Here is a 19,818-nt window from a genome sequence, read left to right as displayed (position 1 = left end):
CATCCCTTTATTCAATGCCCCTGGTACATATGTTGACTACTATAAAAAAAAATGGTAATAAATAGCATAAAGCGCGTTTGTGAGATTTCCTATGCTACTCTAACAGAGGGCAGAATAAGAGAGGCGAAAGACATTGAGATTGGGTATATTGGGGACATAGAGCTTGTTTTTTTGGGGCCTGAGTTAGTATTTTCATATAAAAGCTAATTTACTGCTGAAAGGACTCATAGAGGAGAATTTATTAAGACTGGCATTTCATACCCCAGTCTTAAATTGGAGTTTGTCAGAGTGAAATGCGTCAAATTTATTAATAGGCGCACACCATTTAATACATTTGCTGCATTTCTGTTAGTCCTAGAGACGGAAAATAAAATCTTCTATCAGCAGCCATAGAATTGCGCTACAGTTTGTGCCATTTTCTTTCTTTCAAAAATGTTACATTTGTCAGAAACTTGCTGCCACTACCCTATCAGTGTTGACCAGCCTACTTTTAAAAAGAAGAGAGAAAAGTCTAAAAAGTATTGCCCAAATGTGGCGTGCATCATAATTTGTAATTTTTTTACACCACCAAAACTGGCACAAATGGCTTAAGAAATCCCCTTAAAGTGTGTCCTGCTTGTAAAGGGATTGTGCAAGCTGCATCTCCTGGCTCTTATACTGTTGAGTATAAACCCTGTGGTTACACAAGCAATTCATTATTGGAGTATAAGCTCACAGTCTAGATGTGGGGACATCCACACATGCAATTATGACAGTCACTTGACAGAAATGAAATGACCGCACAGTCACTAATCACAGTCAATTTGTAGTCTGCATATACACAGCTCACATGTACAGGCGCTTAATGCACGACGTACACTATCCTTTACAGGTTTGTATGATCCCTCAGTGTCTAGGAAGAGAAGAGCGCTTTAAAGCGGTTGTCCGATGACAGAAAATTTTCCTGATTGGTTAGGAAATTTAAAATGGAGACACTTACTAATATACTTTCACTTTCTAAACTGCAAGATGTCCAGATTTCCCTGTCCTGTGATGTGGTCCCCGAAGTGGAGCTTTTCCCCTTAGCTGTGACACAGCCTCAGGATGCAGGGAGTTCCTCCCCCCTCTCTGTGTGTCGGTGATGTGACGAAGGAGCTGGCTGCCTGGCTCAGTTCATTAGATAAGCCAGCCCCTTCTCTGTCACAGCTCATACACAGTAGCTTTATGTCCATTATGCCACCGTTCCTTTTTCTCCTCCTCTCCTTATTATATGATAGCTCCCACCCCCCTTAATTGTCAGCACGGAGTTATTTGTTTTCAGTGTGAGCCATACACAGCAATAATAATAATAAATATGGCTAACACTGAAAACAGATAACGCCGTGCTGACAGTCAATAGGGGGGGGGGGCTAACAGATAATAAGGAAAGTAGGAGGAAAAGAAAACAATTGCAGACTGGACATAAAGTTAGGCCTCATGCACACGACCGTGTTTTTGCGTCCGCAATTCCCCCGCAAATCCACGGGAGAATTGCGGACCCATTCTTTTCTATGGGGCCGTGCACACGACCGTAGTTTTTGCGGTCCGTGCACGGCCCGGGAACCCGGACCGCAGAAAGTACGGACATGTCCTATTATGGTCCGGAGTTGCGGTCCGGGCTCATTGAAAACAATGGCCCGGCCATGTGCATGTGCGGGCGGCTTGCGGCTGACAGTCCGCTGACAGTCCGCAGCCGGCCGACACGAAAATCACGGGCGTGCACACGGCTACGGTCGGGCTACGGTCGTGTGCATGAGGCCTTACTGTGTATTAGTCATGACAGAGAAGGGGTGGTCTTATGTAACAAACTGTCAGGGACATGCAGGAACCTCTGTCACCAGAGGTGTCAGTCCTGCTGACCTGACGGATTCGGCTTTGACCGCAAGATACAGCTTCTATGTATCCAGGATACATAGAAGCTGTATCTCAAAAAGTAAAATTGTTTTTTAAATAAAAAACTATTAAAAAGTTACATAGCTACATAGGTTGAAAAAAGACATAGGTCCATCAGGTTTAACCTTTCTCAAAAAATTACCCACCATTCTTTGCTTGATTATAACCCTCAATGCCATTTGTAAATAAATAAGCATCTAGCCTTTTTTTAAATGCTGACATAGTATCTGCCATCACGACCTCTTGGGGAAGGGCATTCCATAGCTTGATTGCTCTAACTGTACAGAACCCTTTTCTATATTGATGTCTGAAACGTCTTTCTTCCACGCGCAATAGGTGTCCCCTGGTCCTTTGTAGAGTCCTTGGAAGGAACAGATCATGTGCTAGTTCTCTGTATTGACCACACATATACTTATGCATATTAGTAAGATCCCCTCTAAGACGTCTTTTTTCCAAGCTGAACAAACCCACATTTTCTAGCCTGTCATTGTAAGCGACACCTCCCATCCTATTTAATAATCTTGTTGCCCGCCTTTGAACCCTCTATGTCCTTTTTACAATGTGGAGCCCAAAACTGAATTCCATATTCTAGATGTGGCCTTACAAGGAAGTTGTCATAGAAGTTACAAATGCACAAAGTGCATACACGCAGAAGACACTGAATAACAATGTACATTATTATAAGAAGATAGCCAAAGTAAAATGACAATTACACCCACAGACATTCTCCATTCTCCCAAATTCATCCCCCTTACCTGTTTTTCCTGCCCACACACAGTGATTGACAGCTTTTCCTGTATAAGTTCATATACAGGGACAACTATTAATCAGTCTTGACAGTAGGTAATCCATTTTTACATGGAAATACTGAATTAAATTATAGAAACCTATACATCCCCAGCTCATCATCTGCCCCTTTATCCTATACTGCCTCAGCTGGGCAATATTCTCTCTGTATTAAAGTGTACACATTTTAAGGGAACACTCTGGCCTGTACTAATAACCGGTTTTACGCCTATGAAAGACCTAGGGGGTGGGGAGTCTTATGTACCGCCTGACCAGGACATGAAATAGACCTGACACAGTGTATCAGTTTTGACCATAGTGTTCCTTGATATGGAAAGTGTCTTGATAAGAGGATAAGAGGGAGATAAAACATCAAAACTTAAATGGTTCATATTACAGCCGCAACACCAAGACCCCTAGTGGTCCTACATAGTGTTCTATAGTGATTTATGTTTGGTTCGGTAGAGCCATAGGGGCCTGGGTGTTGTGGCAGCAATACCGACTCTTAAATGCAGCCAAATTTCGGCTGCTTGAAACCAACCAAACAATGTACATACATTACTATTCTTGTACTTGTACTAAGTTGTAGCCTGCATTATAGTCCAGAGCTGAAATTTCCCAGCATTCCTTGCTAGCTCAATGCCAGCACAGAACTTCCTCTGGTGCTTTGCATTTTGGGAAATTAATCTTTATAATTGGTACTGTACAGTAATGCTGACTTTTTTCAATAATATCCAGTAGAGTAGAGTTTAGGGAGCTCTAGACTATAATAGAGGCAGTAAAGGCCATATTACACTGGCCAATGATCGGGCAAACAATCTTTCATATCAACACTCACTCCCGATCATTGCCCGGTGTAAACCTGGCAATGATCAGCAGATGAATGAGCAAACGCTCATTCATCGACTGAATTTCTCGTTTATACATCATTAAAAATCATCGTTGTCAGTAGCACATCTCCCTGATTAGAGTAACGATCGTTCGTCCCTATACATAAGCAATCATTGCTCCTTGTGGAAAAGAAAAAACGAGCGCCATTCAACGAGCTGCCTCGCTGATTGGTGCTTGTTTTCACTGCCCATATCGGGTCGTGTAATAGGATCTAAGTTCAGAATCTTTGATAAGTAATGTATTTACACAGTGACTCAACTTTTTATGTAGAATATATATATGAAAACTGTAAAATGGTGTTCAGTGCAATATGAGCAAACAGCATATGCTTTTCCATATTGAAGATACTGGTTAAGAATTAATTGCGATATTGCTCTTTCCACTTCATGCACTTTGGTAATTTATTATCAATGTCTACACATTTGATATCTTATATAAAGGGCATATTTGTTTTGAACAGAACTAAGCCTATATTGATTTAGTAGATTATTCATTATGAATGTGCAATATTATTTTCTACTAAGACATACAAGAAAGTTTGATGAAGCCTCTTGAGGAGTTTGACAATGGAAAAATGTAATTTAAAATACAATATATATTTTTAGTTAACTACAGACTGAATTTTTTTTTTTAGGGTGAATGTAAATTCCTTCTTATGGAATAGAAATTTTCCATTTGATAAACCTAGACAAATGTTCTAGAAATTGAGAGAACTACATATCACAGTCGCAAAACAAAATTCATCACAAACTATTTTTGATGGCTGCCTAGCAGCAGGCAGATCCCGCGGGGTCACCTTATACACTGCAGAAGTGCTTCTTTGTTAACTGCAAAGGGATTGTTCAGATTACAAATGACATCAGCTGGCTTCAGTTAGCCTCTGTCCGTTCGGAAGCATTTTGTTTTGGGTGGGCAGAATAGACAACCCTGGTCATTATGTCCTATTAGAGCATATGAATGTCATAGAGGGAGAATGCTGCTGAAACTTTCCTCTACAAAGTGGAGAGCTGTTTCCAAGAGCTGTTTCTACCCTGGCAAACTCTGCACAATCATGTATTACATGACTGCCTATTTATTTGAATAGGCGCTATGTAATACTACATTGTGTTAACTCTTGTATCTTTCCCGTCAACAGCAGTGGATTGATGTGACTTTTAGTGGTTAGACCTGTGGTGAGATCAGGTGATGTGATGCTAGTGTTACTATTTTTTTTTTAACTGTTTGTACTATGAGCTGTGCACACAATTTCATTATTGCATTAAATATGCCAAGAGCAAAAAATAATTAAGTAATCTTATTATTTGTTAATGTTGCAAGCACTGAATAATTCTTGGTCTGATCACTTTACCAAATGTAATATGCCAACATAGAGGATTTTCAGTCACACCTGGTAAACTAAAACCAACTCAATGTCTTAAACAATTACGAAACACAAATATTCCAAAATAATATTTACTAAATAATCTTTATTAGCCCAAAATTTTGGACAAGAATACCCCCCCCCCCCGGCCAGACAAGTAAAAAACACATATTTAAAACACAACCTCAGGTGGAAAAAAACAGCATGACACTATTCAGATAGTTTATGTGTCCACAATGGATCGTATATCAAGAGTTGTCCACCAGGGACCAAGTATCTAGAATCAGAGCCCATTAAGGATACCGTAGGCTTGCTCCACATCAAACAGACCATGATCATGAAATAAAGAAGTTTTTTGCCATCACCAGTGAGTGACTATTTTTCTACTTTTTTTTGACTGTGTTATTTGTGGTTTTACATAGGACTGCAGGTAACATCTACTGCATTATCTGTACTCTGCATATATGTGCCTGTGTTGGTATATATGGGTCGGTATGTGAATGCGTCTCTGTACTTGTATATATGTGCCTTTTTGTTCCTGTCTATCTATCTATCTATCTATCTATCTATCTATCTATCTATCTATCTATCTATCTATCTATCTATCTATCAGAAAAAGAATGGCGACAGCACACTGCGACACTAATGCCACCTAAACCACTAAATATAAATAAATATGCACTAAAGCTAAATCTACTTATAATAGGGAGGTTCTTAGTGCACATTTTGATCAAAAAGTGTTTGCCCCCCTGCCACGACAAGGCGACCTCTGTAAGGTGGGAAACCACGCTGTTCCTACCATCCTCAAGTATATGTAGGCTTAGTCCCAGTTCTGTGTGTATGTGCAGTGTAGGTTCCCACCTTACAGAGGTCGCCTTGTCGTGGCAGGTGGGAAAACACTTTTTGATCAAAATGTGCGCTAAGAACCTCCCTATTATAAGTAGATTTAGCTTTAGTGCATATTTATTTATATTTAGTGGTTTAGGTGGCATTAGTGTCGCAGTGTGCTGTCGCCATTCTTTTTCTGCTGTTTATTTGCAGTCACAGGTGTTCCTGCACCTGCATACACATTTGATATAATTTAGTTGTAATGTGCTGTTCAAATTTTTGTTGTATCTATCTATCTATCTATCTATCTATCTATCTATCTATCTATCTATCTATCTATCTATCTATCTATCTATCTATCTATCTATCTATCTATCTATCTCGATATATATATATATATATATATATATATATAGATCGATATATAGATAGATAGATAGATAGATAGATAGATATCTATATGTATATATATATATATATATATATATATATATATATTTGTACAGTTAGGTCCAGAATTGTTTGGACAGTGACACAAGTTTTGACATTTTAGTAGTTTACCAAAACATATTAAATATATAGTTATATAGCCAATATGGCTTACAGTGCAGACTATCAGCTTTAATTTGAGTATATTCCTAATTTAAGGAAGGGTTTAGGGATTACAACACTTTAATATGTAGCTGCCTCTTTTTTAAGGGACCAAAGGTAATTGGACAATTATCTCAAAAGCTATTTAATGGGCTGCATGGGCTATTGCCTCATTGATCTGTCATGAATTAAGCAGGTAAAGGGTCTGGAATTGATTCCAGGTGTGGCATTTGCATTTGGAAGCTGTTGCTGTGCCATGAACCTGTACCAGAATGATGGGAGGAAGAAAGTATGGAGAAGACTTGGAAATGCTCATGATTCAAAGCACACCACATCCCCTGTAAAACATGGTGGAGTCATTGTGGTGGCATGGGCATGCAAGGCTGCCAAAGGACTGAAGACAGAAGCAGCCGGATGAATTCTGAAGTGTTCAGGGATATACTTTCTGAAAATTCACTGAAGTGATAAATGAGTAAAATGTATAATTTTTATTTCATAGCTATCTAAAAACAGGGGTACAATCACCACTGTGAAAAGCCCAACCGTGTATTTAAAAATGTATTAAACACAATACTCCCAGTCCTAGTTCGTTTGCGAACCCTTTGTGACTGGGTATGTAAACAGAGATATCAAAATATGGAATCAGCGTATAACATTGGTAAAGCAGTGGTTTGGACCCTCGTTCACACAGGAGCCTGCGTTAACCGCACCAGATTCTCCCAATGTACAGATGCACAACAATGCCACTGCCCCCTACGCAAAATTCCCTCACTTCACCCGACCCTACGCGTTTCTATACTTATCATCAGGGGTCTGTCAGTCTGGCCAGGATGCCAGCGATATATCTTCAGCAGCAGATATTCTACTGCACAACACGGAAGCATGCACGCATAGATGTCAGCGGCATGCTTCACTCTGGGACTCTGAGTCACTATGAACTGAATACTCCACCCCCTGGCTCCGGCAGCATACATCAAACAGCCAATCACACTGGCCCAGCACATCCATGATGCTCAACCATGTGACTCCCGGCTGTCAGCTGACATACCCGTGAGTAACAATGTAAACAACACAGAGCATGCTGACTCAATGGGAGGCTGTAGAAGTATCTGTTTGCTACACAAAGCCTCATGCTATTCAAGGATGGAGTATAACACTATTAGGTTGGATATATGTTGCGGATCAGCTCAGGACCGCAATTGGACTACCACGATAGGAGCACCTACCCTGAAAATACATAATATATGGATGGAAGAACGACATAATTGTAAACCTCACATAAAACATATGACACACTCCTGGACTCAGTTGCCATACCTGCTACTTATTGATTGATATATTACAAGTGACTACACTGGGACTAGGAATGCATTACCATACCCCCACCCAGAGGACCAAAAAAGCCCTATGACTTGATATGGATTGTATATTAAATAAAACAGGTATAATTTGTTTGCTCGTTTAAACCTTCAGGATGTACGCAAGCCAGTCTGTAGATCCATTGGGCCTCTTTGCGCAGAATGAGGTTATCCCAATCCCCTCCCCGTTTAGGAGGACGTACCAATTCAATTGCCTGAAATTTTAAACATTCTCCCCTGCCTTGATGTTTTGCATGCACATGTTTTGATATGGAAGTATCTCTTTCCTTTGTAACATCTCCAACATGTTCCCTAATCCGGCGCCGAAACTGCCGTATCGTCTTGCCCACGTAATTCAGTGGGCACGGACATGTGATTAAATAGACAACTCCAGCCGTTATGCAGTTCACAAAATCTCGGATATCATACTCAACCTTGGTGGTAACACTTTTGAATTTTTTTCCACTTTGAATGAAATCACAGGCTCTACAACTACCACATCTGTGTGTACCCGGTATCTCCCTGTCTAACCAAGTACTCTTTTGGATTATTGGATCAAAATAACTCTGCATCACCCTATCCCTGATGTTTTTACCTCTACGGAACGTGACTGAAGGCCATTGTGTTATCTGATCCGCCAAGTTCGCATCGGCTCCTAGGATACGCCAATACCTCTTGAGGATTTCCATGATCTCAGATTGTTTGGAGTCAAAAGTACCTATGAGCCTAGTGACCCTTTCCTCTTGACGTTGTCTAGGGACTAAAAGGCTCTGCCTATCTGCATCCCTCGCTCCCTCATAGGCCTTTCTAATTACCCCCTTAGGGAAGCCCCTCTCCTTCAATCTGTTTGTGAGGTCATGTGCCTGTGACTCAAAATCGTCCATTGAACTACAATTTCGGCGTACTCTCATGAATTGGCCTCTGGGAATCCCATTTTTGAGGGGATAAGGGTGACAACTGTTCCATTGTAGGAAACTATTGGTTGCTGTCTCCTTTCGGTGTACTTTAGTACGTATTGTGCCTTCCTTAGTTTTAATTATCTTAAGATCTAAAAAAGATAATTCCTGATCACTGATTTCACATGTGAACCTGAGCCCTAAATCGTTTGCATACGTGGGAGCAGTGGGACTCCCCATTGCTGTACCACGTTGCTGATGAAAAATACGCTCTTCAAAGATAAAAACATTCCTTTCTAACACAAAGTGTAATAATTGCAAAACAAGCTGGTTATGAGCCACATATTGAGTGCCCCTAGATTTTAGAAAGTATTCCACTGCTTCACAGCCAAGTCTATGTGGAATGGAGGAATACAAAGCCTCCACATCCAAACTCGCCAGAAATGTATTTTGTTCCAAAGTGATACCCTCAATTTGTTTTAAAACATCCATGATATCACGTACATATGATGTGAGACCTAGCACAAACGGACGCAGCACCTGGTCTATATATGTACTCACATTCTGGGTTAGATGGGTCTACCACGTAGGGGAGGATAGCCCTTGTGGATTTTTGGCAGGCTATAAAAGCATGCCATAATAGGAAATTGAGGAAATAGAAAGTTGAATTCGCTAGCACTGATCAAAGACCTGCTCTTTGCATCCCGCAGGATACCTAAAAGCTCCTTCTTGAACACTGCTGTGGGGTTATCTTTTAGAATGGTGTAACAGTCAGGATTGAGCAATATGTCCTCACACATTTTCTTATAGTCTTCTCGACTCATAACCACAATGTTCCCACCCTTATCGGATGCTTTTAGAATGATATTACGTCTTTTTTCCAAAGTGGTAAGAGCTACACGTTCAGACCAAGACAGATTGTTATCAATGCCCCTCATATCCTGACTCAAAGCTTTGATCTCTTCACCCACCAAATCTACGAACAGATCTACGTTGGTAAAATCTCCCAATGGCGGCAACTTCCTACTTCTAGTTCTTAGATTAGTAAAAGGACCCAGTCCTGGGGTTCTACTTGATTCTTCAAGTAACCCTTCCAGTGCTTCTAGTCCTTCTAAATCAGATTCCTCTAGACCCATTTCCAGACATTTTTTCCTGTTGTAATGTTTGAAAAACTTAATCCATTTTAATTTACGAGCAAACAAATTCAAATCCTTGATCCAGGTAAATGAATCAAATTTTACTGTGGGGACAAATGGAAGTTCCTTCTCTAAAAGCATGATCTCATCTGGACTCAGATTATGTTCCGATAAATTAATTATTTGTAACTTATCCGTTCCTATTCCCTTTATAAATCCTTTTGTCCCCTCAGCATGTAGCGGGAAATGGGGGGATTGTTGGATAAAAAATTATGACTTCCACTATTGGAAGAAGCTCTGGCTCGGCCTCTATTCCTACCTCTGGCACCTCCCCTAAATTTTTGTCTACCACCACCAGTCCCAGAGAATGGGCCTACTCTTTCAGAGTCTGTTGTTTCACTCTCAGATGTAGAGGGGTCAGATTCTCTTTGACCCCTATTTTCCTGCTGATGTTGTTGTTGTTGCTGATTAACAAAATCATAAGCTTTTTTCTCCCTAAATTCCTGCAGATCTCTCTGGAACTGGAAGTGCTTACGCTATTTTAGATGACAAGTAAACCTCTCTAAGGATTGTTGCAAGGTTTTATCTCTTTTATCAAAACCTGGGGTATCAAGCAGAGTCTTGACTGTCTCAATCTCTTTTTTCAGTTCCACACTGATGTGATCAAACTGAATAATCTCTTCCTCAACCAAAATTTGCATAAATCTCAGTGAACTCCCTGTAATCTCCTGCTCCCACCTCTCTTTGATGTTAGGTGTCTTTAATCTGGGGGCTGGGGTAATAGGGACTCTGAGGCCTCTAGGCACTATTTTGTTCTTAAGATAGTTCTCTAGACTCTGGATTTCCCACCAACTTCTTGTATAATCCTTGTGTAATCTAGTGAGGTTTTTAAAAGTGGATTTAAGGGACACACCCTGCGTTGTATACGCCAGTTCACACTCAGAGAAGACACTTTTTGCCTCACTCATCCATCCTTCTGTATTTAGGTCAGAGAGTGCAAAGGCTGCCATACCCAGATATATTAAATTGTATAATGAACTGTACTAATTCGTAATAATTCACTGTATTTTAACGATATATATTGTGCTCCCACAAATATGAACATTTGAAAATTCACTGAAGTGATAAATGAGTAAAATGTATAATTTTTATTTCATAGCTATCTAAAAACAGGGGTACAATCACCACTGTGAAAAGCCCAACCGTGTATTTAAAAACGTATTAAACACAATACTCCCAGTCCTAGTTCGTTTGCGAACCCTTTGTGACTGGGTATGTAAACAGAGATATCAAAATATGGAATCAGCGTATAACATTGGTAAAACAGTGGTTTGGACCCTCGTTCACACAGGAGCCTGCGTTAACTGCACCAGATTCTCCCAATGTACAGATGCACAACAATGCCACTGCCCCCTACGCAAAATTCCCTCACTTCACCCGACCCTACGCGTTTCTATACTTATCATCAGGGGTCTGTCAGTCTGGCCAGGATGCCAGCGATATATCATCAGCAGCAGATATTCTACTGCACAACACGGAAGCATGCACGCATAGATGTCAGCGGCATGCTTCACTCTGGGACTCTGAGTCACTATGAACTGAATACTCCACCCCCTGGCTCCGGCAGCATACATCAAACAGCCAATCACACTGGCCCAGCACATCCATGATGCTCAACCATGTGACTCCCGGCTGTCAGCTGACATACCCGGAAGTAACAATGTAAACAACACAGAGCATGCTGACTCAATGGGAGGCTGTAGAAGTATCTGTTTGCTACACAAAGCCTCATGCTATTCAAGGATGGAGTATAACACTATTAGGTTGGATATATGTTGCGGATCAGCTCAGGACCGCAATTGGACTACCACGATAGGAGCACCTACCCTGAAAATACATAATATATGGATGGAAGAACGACATAATTGTAAACCTCACATAAAACATATGACACACTCCTGGACTCAGTTGCCATACCTGCTACTTATTGATTGATATATTACAAGTGACTACACTGGGACTAGGAATGCATTACCATACCCCCACCCAGAGGACCAAAAAAGCCCTATGACTTGATATGGATTGTATATTAAATAAAACAGGTATAATTTGTTTGCTCGTTTAAACCTTCAGGATGTACGCAAGCCAGTCTGTAGATCCATTGGGCCTCTTTGCGCAGAATGAGGTTATCCCAATCCCCTCCCCGTTTAGGAGGACGTACCAATTCAATTGCCTGAAATTTTTAACATTCTGCCCTGCCTTGATGTTTTGCATGCACATGTTTTGATATGGAAGTATCTCTTTCCTTTGTAACATCTCCAACATGTTCCCTAATCCGGCGCCGAAACTGCCGTATCGTCTTGCCCACGTAATTCAGTGGGCACGGACATGTGATTAAATAGACAACTCCAGCCGTTATGCAGTTCACAAAATCTCGGATATCATACTCAACCTTGGTGGTAACACTTTTGAATTTTTTTCCACTTTGAATGAAATCACAGGCTCTACAACTACCACATCTGTGTGTACCCGGTATCTCCCTGTCTAACCAAGTACTCTTTTGGATTATTGGATCAAAATAACTCTGCATCACCCTATCCCTGATGTTTTTACCTCTACGGAACGTGACTGAAGGCCATTGTGTTATCTGATCCGCCAAGTCCGCATCGGCTCCTAGGATACGCCAATACCTCTTGAGGATTTCCATGATCTCAGATTGTTTGGAGTCAAAAGTACCTATGAGCCTAGTGACCCTTTCCTCTTGACGTTGTCTAGGGACTAAAAGGCTCTGCCTATCTGCATCCCTCGCTCCCTCATAGGCCTTTCTAATTACCCCCTTAGGGAAGCCCCTCTCCTTCAATCTGTTTGTGAGGTCATGTGCCTGTGACTCAAAATCGTCCATTGAACTACAATTTCGGCGTACTCTCATGAATTGGCCTCTGGGAATCCCATTTTTGAGGGGATAAGGGTGACAACTGTTCCATTGTAGGAAACTATTGGTTGCTGTCTCCTTTCGGTGTACTTTAGTACGTATTGTGCCTTCCTTAGTTTTAATTATCTTAAGATCTAAAAAAGATAATTCCTGATCACTGATTTCACATGTGAACCTGAGCCCTAAATCGTTTGCATACGTGGGAGCAGTGGGACTCCCCATTGCTGTACCACGTTGCTGATGAAAAATACGCTCTTCAAAGATAAAAACATTCCTTTCTAACACAAAGTGTAAGAATTGCAAAACAAGCTGGTTATGAGCCACATATTGAGTGCCCCTAGATTTTAGAAAGTATTCCACTGCTTCACAGCCAAGTCTATGTGGAATGGAGGAATACAAAGCCTCCACATCCAAACTCGCCAGAAATGTATTTTGTTCCAAAGTGATACCCTCAATTTGTTTTAAAACATCCATGGTATCACGTACATATGATGTGAGACCTAGCACAAACGGACGCAGCACCTGGTCTATATATGTACTCACATTCTGGGTTAGATTATTAATACCTGATACAATGGGTCTACCACGTAGGGGAGGATAGCCCTTGTGGATTTTTGGCAGGCTATAAAAGCATGCCATAATAGGAAATTGAGGAAATAGAAAGTTGAATTCGCTAGCACTGATCAAAGACCTGCTCTTTGCATCCCGCAGGATACCTAAAAGCTCCTTCTTGAACACTGCTGTGGGGTTTCTGCTAAGATTCAACCAAATGCAGCAAGGTTAATTGGACAGCGCATCACAGTACAGATGGACAATGACCCAAAACATACTGCGATAGCAACCCAAGAGTTTTTAAGGCAAAGAAGTGGAATATTCTGCAATGGCCAAGTCAATCACCAGATCTCAACCCGATCAAGCATGCATTTCACTTGCTTAAAGGGAATGTGTTGCCAGAAAAACATGTTTTTTTTAAAAAAATTAAACATTTAGTGTGTGGGTGATTAAACATTGTTCAAATTTTTTTTATTTTTTTGCACGAGTCCAGGAAATATTATAAATTATTTCTAATTTATAATACTACCCATTTTTGGTCACTAGATGGAGCTGTTCCCAAAATTGCAGCATTGCAACGTTGGGTTAAAAGCCCTCGCTCTAGTGAGCTCTCAGCATCCCCCCCTCCTTTATCCTGGCTAGTGCCGGGATAAACGAGGGGTTTGAAAGGTTTAACCTCCTACACTGTGTGTCGCCATTTTTTGAGGTAACCCACAGTGTAGTAGGTTTACATACAGTAGTAAACACACACAAACACTAACATACATTGAAATCTCTTACCTGCTCCTGCCGCCGCGGCTCCCTCCGGCCCGTCCGCTCCCTTTGCTGCCGCTGTTCCATGTGCACAAGTCCGGAAGCCGCGACCGGAAGTAGTAATATTACTGTCCGGCCGCGACTTCCGGTCCACAGGAAAATGGCGCCGGACGGCGCCAATTTCGAATAGGACTGTGTGGGAGCGGCGCATGCGCAGTTCCCACACAGACGCCGTACACGGCAGTCAATGGGACGGGAGCCGTTCACAGTCCCTATGGGACTGTGGCTGCCGTGTTCCATGTCTGTGTGTGTCGTTAATCGACACACACAGAAATGGAACAAAAAATGGCAGCCCCCATAGGGAAGAAAAAGTGTAAAAATAAGAAACAGTAAAACACAAACACACAAATGAAAATAAACGTTTATATTAAGGCACTAACATCTTTAACATATAAAAAAATTATTTGTGATGACACTGTTCCTTTAAGACAAAATTTAAGGCAAAAAGACCAACAAACAAGCAACAACTAAAGACAGCTGCAGTAAAGGTCGGGCAAAGAATCACAAAGCAGGAAATACAGCACTTGGTGATGTCCATGGGTTCCAGACTTCAGGCAGTCATTGCCCGCAAAGGATTCTCTACAAAGTATTAAAAAAAAAACATTTTTGTAATGATGGGGGTAGGGAAACAGACAAGTGAGCCCTAATCTACCCACCACTCAGTCCCTACCTACTTGCAACAACCCGCCCTAGGCGACAGGGTACAACTGGGCGGGTTGTACCCCTCAATAAGTGCACGAAAGACCAACAGACAAGGGTACACAGAAGCAAGGGGAAAGGGGCAGTTGCCCATGGAAACACCGTGAGCAACAAGAGTGGTGAACGAGCCGAGTCAAACCAGGAGTGTACGAGGTACCAAACGCAGAGCAGGAGAGTTGTGAAGAAGTCGAGTCAAACCAGGAGTGTACGAGGTACCAAACGCAGAGCAGGAGAGTAGTCAGTAAGCCAGGGTCAATATGAAGCAAGGTCAAATAGTTCAGGAAGCTGCAGCAGGGCCAGGAAACCAAACGAGAAGAATCACAAGCAAGGAGGAACAGGAAAGGCAGGTATAAATAGACAGAGGGCGAGAGCTTGCTCCGTCTGGCCAGGCTGTGATAGGCTCTCCCACTCCTAAGCCTGCCATCCTGAGTGGTGGAAGATGGAGTCAGTCTCACAGACATAGAAGCAGGTGCAGACTGATTACCTATGGGCGTTGACACAGAAGCTGTGCCTGGCAGATCCTTTACAGTACCCCCCTTTTATGAGGGGCCACCGGACCCTTTCTAGATGGACCTGGTTTATTGGGGAAAAGAAGGTGGAACCTCCTGACCAATACTCCAGCGTGAACATCCCGGGCGGGTACCCAAGTCCTCTCCTTAGGCCCGTATCCTCTCCAATGGACCAGGTACTGGAGGGAGCCTTGGACCATCTTGCTGTCCACAATCTTGGCCTCCTCGAATTCTACCCCCTCAGGGGTGAGAACGGGGACAGGAGGCTTCCTCGAGGGAGCCAAGGACGGGGAGCAGCGTTTAAGGAGGGAGGCATGAAACACGTCGTGTTCTCGAAAAGATGGGGGCAACTCCAGTCGGAAGGAGACAGGATTGAGGACTTCAATGACCTTGTACGTCCCTATAAACCGGGGAGCAAACTTCTTGGACGGGACTTTAAGGCGCAAGTTCTTTGACGATAGCCACACCAGATCCCCGACCATAAACAAGGGGTTAGCAGAACGTCTTCTATCTGCCTGAGTTTTTTGTATGCTCTGGGACGCCTCTAGGTTCTTCTGAACCTGGGCCCAGACTGTGCACAGTTCCCGATGAACGACCTCTACCTCGGGATTGTTGGAACTACCAGGTGAAACGGAGGAGAACCGTGGATTAAACCCAAAATTACAGAAAAAGGGGGAGACCCCTGACGAGTTACTGACCCGGTTATTAAGGGAAAATTCAGCGAGGGGAATGAATGAGACCCAATCATATTGACAGTCAGAGATAAAACACCTTAAATATTGTTCTAGAGACTGATTAGTCCTCTCAGTTTGGCCATTAGTTTTAGGATGGAAGGCAGAGGAGAAGGACAGATCAATCTCCAACTTTTTACAGAAGGCTCTCCAAAACAAAGAAACAAATTGTACCCCTCTGTAAGAAACAATATTGACAGGGACCCCATGGAGACGCAGGATGTGTTTGACAAACAAGGTAGCTAACGTCTTAGCATTGGGTAGTTTCTTGAGGGGCACAATGTGGCACATCTTACTGAAGCGGTCTACTACAACCCACACCACCGACTTGCCTTAAGATGGAGGCAAATCGGTGATAAAATCCATGGAGATATGGGTCCAAGGTCTCTGGGGAATGGGCAAAGAACGTAGTAAGCCCGCAGGTCGGGACCTGGGAGTCTTGGACCTAGCACAAATCTCACAAGCGGCGACGTAGGCCTTAACGTCTTTAGGCAACCCAGGCCACCAATAGTTTCTGGCAATGAGGTGCTTGGTAACCAGGATGCCTGGATGACCAGATAGTGCGGAGTCATGATTTTCCCTAAGAACCCTTAGCCGGAATTGCAGGGGAACAAACAGCTTGTTCTCAGGAAGGTTCCAGGAGCTGAACCTTGATCAGCCGCAATTTCAGAGACTAAATCAGAATCAATAGAGGGAATGATTATACCTGGAGGCAAAATACAAGCAGGATCTTCCTCCGAAGGAGGGCTGGCCATGAAGCTACGCGACCGTGCATCAGCCTTAATATTTTTAGACCCAGCCCTATAGGTAACCAAAAAGTTGAATCTGGTAAAAAATAACGCCGATCGAGCTTGTCTCGGGTTTAGCCTCCGGGCAGATTCTAGGAAAACCAGATTCTTGTGGTCGGTAAGGACCGTTACCTGGTGCCTAGCCCCCTCCAGGAAGTGGCGCCACTCTTCAAATGCCAATTTAATGGCTAAGAGTTCGTGGTTGCCAATATCATAGTTACTCTCAGTGGGCGAAAACTTCCTGGAGAAGTAGGCACAGGGACGGAGATTGGTGAGGGACCTGGTACCCTGGGACAAGACAGCCCCCACTCCCACCTTGGACGCGTCAACCTCCACGATAAATGGCTCCATTTGGTTGGGCTGAACCAGCACCGGGGCCGGCATAAAGCACTTCTTCAGGACCACAAAAGCCTGGACAGCCTCAGGAGGCCAGCGGAGGAGATCAGCACCTTTGCGAGTGAGATCCATAAGAGGCTTAGCGATGACCGAGAAGTTAGCAATAAATCTCCTGTAATAATTAGCGAACCCCAAGAAGCACTGTAACGCCTTCAGGGAGGCATGTTGGACTCATTCCGCCACAGCCTGGACCTTGGCGGGGTCCATGCGGAATTCATGAGGAGTAAGGATTTGACCCAAAAATGGTATCTCCTGCACACCAAACACACATTTTTCTGTCTTCGCAAACGGTTTGTTTTCCCGAAGGACCTGGAGCACCTTCCTGACATGCTCAATGTGGGAGGACCAGTCCTTGGAAAACACAAGTATGTCATCAAGGTACACTACAAGAAATACCCCCAGGTAATCTCTTAAAATCTAATTTATGAAATTCTGGAAGACCGCGGGAGCATTACACAACCCAAAGGGCATGACGAGGTATTCGAAATGACCTTCGGGCGTGTTAAACGCAGTCTTCCACTCATCCCCCTCTTTGATGCGGATAAGGTTATACGCCCCCCGTAGATCAAACTTAGAGAACCATTGGGCCCCCTGAATCTGATTAAAGAGATCAGGAATCAAAGGAAGGGGATACTGGTTCCTTACAGTGACCTTATTCAAGTTACGGTAGTCAATGCATGGCCTAAGACCACCATCCTTCTTCCCTACGAAGAAGAAGCCAGCACCTACCGGAGAAGTAGAGGGGCGAATGTAACCCTTGGCCAGGCATTCCTGGATATACTCTCTCATGGCTTCACGTTCGGGACAAGAGAGATTAAATATCCTACCCTTAGGGAGCTTAGCTCCTGGTACCAAATCGATAGCGCAATCGTATTCTCTATGAGGAGGTAACACTTCGGAGGCCTCCTTAGAGAAAACATCAGCGAAGTCCTGAACAAACTCAGGTAGCGTGTTCACCTCCTCAGGGGGAGAAATAGAATTAACAGAAAAACATGACGTCAAGCATTCTTTACCCCATTTGGTAAGATCCCCAGTATTCCAGTCAAACGTGGGATTATGCAACTGCAACCAGGGAATGCCTAAAACCAAATCGGATGATAATCCCTGCATCAACAGTACAGAGAACTGCTCCAAATGCATGGAGCCATTAAGGAGTTCAAAAACAGGGGTATGCTGTGTAAAATAACCATTAGCAAGAGGAGTGGAGTCGATACCCACTACCGGGACAGGTTTAGGCAAATCAATCAAAGGCATAGCTAGAGACATAGCAAATTCCACAGACATGATATTAGCAGAAGACCCTGAATCCACGAAGGCACTGCCGGTAGCAGACCTACCACCAAAAGAGACCTGAAAGGGAAGCAAGATTTTATTACGTTTCATATTTACGGGAAATACCTGTGCGCCCAAGTGACCTCCCCGATGATCACTTAGGCGCGGGAGTTTTCCGGCTGCTTATTCTTACGCCTAGGACAGGTGTTCACTTGATGCTTGTCATCCCCACAATAGAAGCAGAGACCATTCTTCCTGCAGAACTCTCTATGTTGTTGGGGGGACACGGAGGCCCCGAGTTGCATAGGTACCTCCGAGTCTTCCGTGGAAGAACGAAGCAACGGAACCTCGGGAGGCATCATGGGGGAGTCAGAGGAGAAAACACAAAAACGTTCAAGTTGTCGTTCCCTGAGACCGCTTAAGCCATAACCTGGTCTAGGGAGTCAGAAGAGGGTTAGCTAACTAGCAGGTCTTTCAGGGCGTTCGACAGACCCAACCTAAACTGGCACCTTAAGGCAGGGTCATTCCACCGAGAAGCTACGCACCACTTCCTAAAGTCAGAGCAATACTCCTCAACAGGTCTTTTACCCTGACGTAAGGTCACCAGCTGACTCTCGGCAAAGGCAGTCCTGTCAGTCTCGTCATAAATGAGTCCGAGAGCAGAAAAGAAAAGATCAACGGAGGAAAGTTCAGGGGCGTCAGGAGCCAAGGAGAAGGCCCATTCTTGGGGCCCTTCCTGGAGCCGGGACATAATTATACCCACCCGCTGGCTCTCAGAACCTGAGGAGTGGGGCTTTAAGCGAAAATAGAGCCTACAACTCTCCTGAAAGGAGGGAAAAGTCTTCCGGTCCCCTGAGAACCGATCAGGCAACTTGAGGTGGGGTTCAAGAGGTGAGGTGAGGGGCACTACCATGGTAGCATCAGGCTGGTTGACCCTCTGAGCCAGGGCCTGGACCTGTAGGGAGAGACCCTGCATTTTCTGAGCCAGGGTCTCAAGGGGGTCCATAGTAGTGTGAGGGACCAGGGTAGACTAGGTATCTGGGCTTGTGATTATGTAATGATGGGGGTAGGGAAACAGACAAGTGAGCCCTAATCTACCCGCCACTCTGTCCCCGCCTACTTGCAACGACCCGCCCTAGGCGACGGGGTACAACTGGGCGACGGTCCCTACGCTCAATAAGTGCACGACAGACAAACAGACAAGAGTACACAGAAGCAAGGGGAAAGGGGCAGTAGCCCACGGAAACACAGTGAGCAACAAGAGTGGTGAACGAGCCGAGTCAAACCAGGAGTGTACGAGGTACCAAACGCAGAGCAGGAGAGTAGTCAGTAAGCCAGGGTCAATATGAAGCAAGGTCAAATAGTTCAG

General features: G+C 43.5%; 1 protein-coding gene across 2 annotated transcripts in view; it reads left to right on the top strand.

Moving 5' to 3' along the window:
* Positions 1–19,818, top strand: part of ARAP2 (ArfGAP with RhoGAP domain, ankyrin repeat and PH domain 2) — a 325,755-nt gene that overhangs the window by 276,055 nt on the left and 29,882 nt on the right. The gene's annotated exons all lie outside the window — the stretch shown is intronic.

Source organism: Rhinoderma darwinii, chromosome 1, assembly GCF_050947455.1.
Source record: "Rhinoderma darwinii isolate aRhiDar2 chromosome 1, aRhiDar2.hap1, whole genome shotgun sequence".
Lineage (NCBI taxonomy): Eukaryota > Metazoa > Chordata > Amphibia > Anura > Rhinodermatidae > Rhinoderma > Rhinoderma darwinii.
Note: the sequence above shows the minus strand (reverse complement) of the source record. Positions and strands in the feature narration are given on the sequence as shown.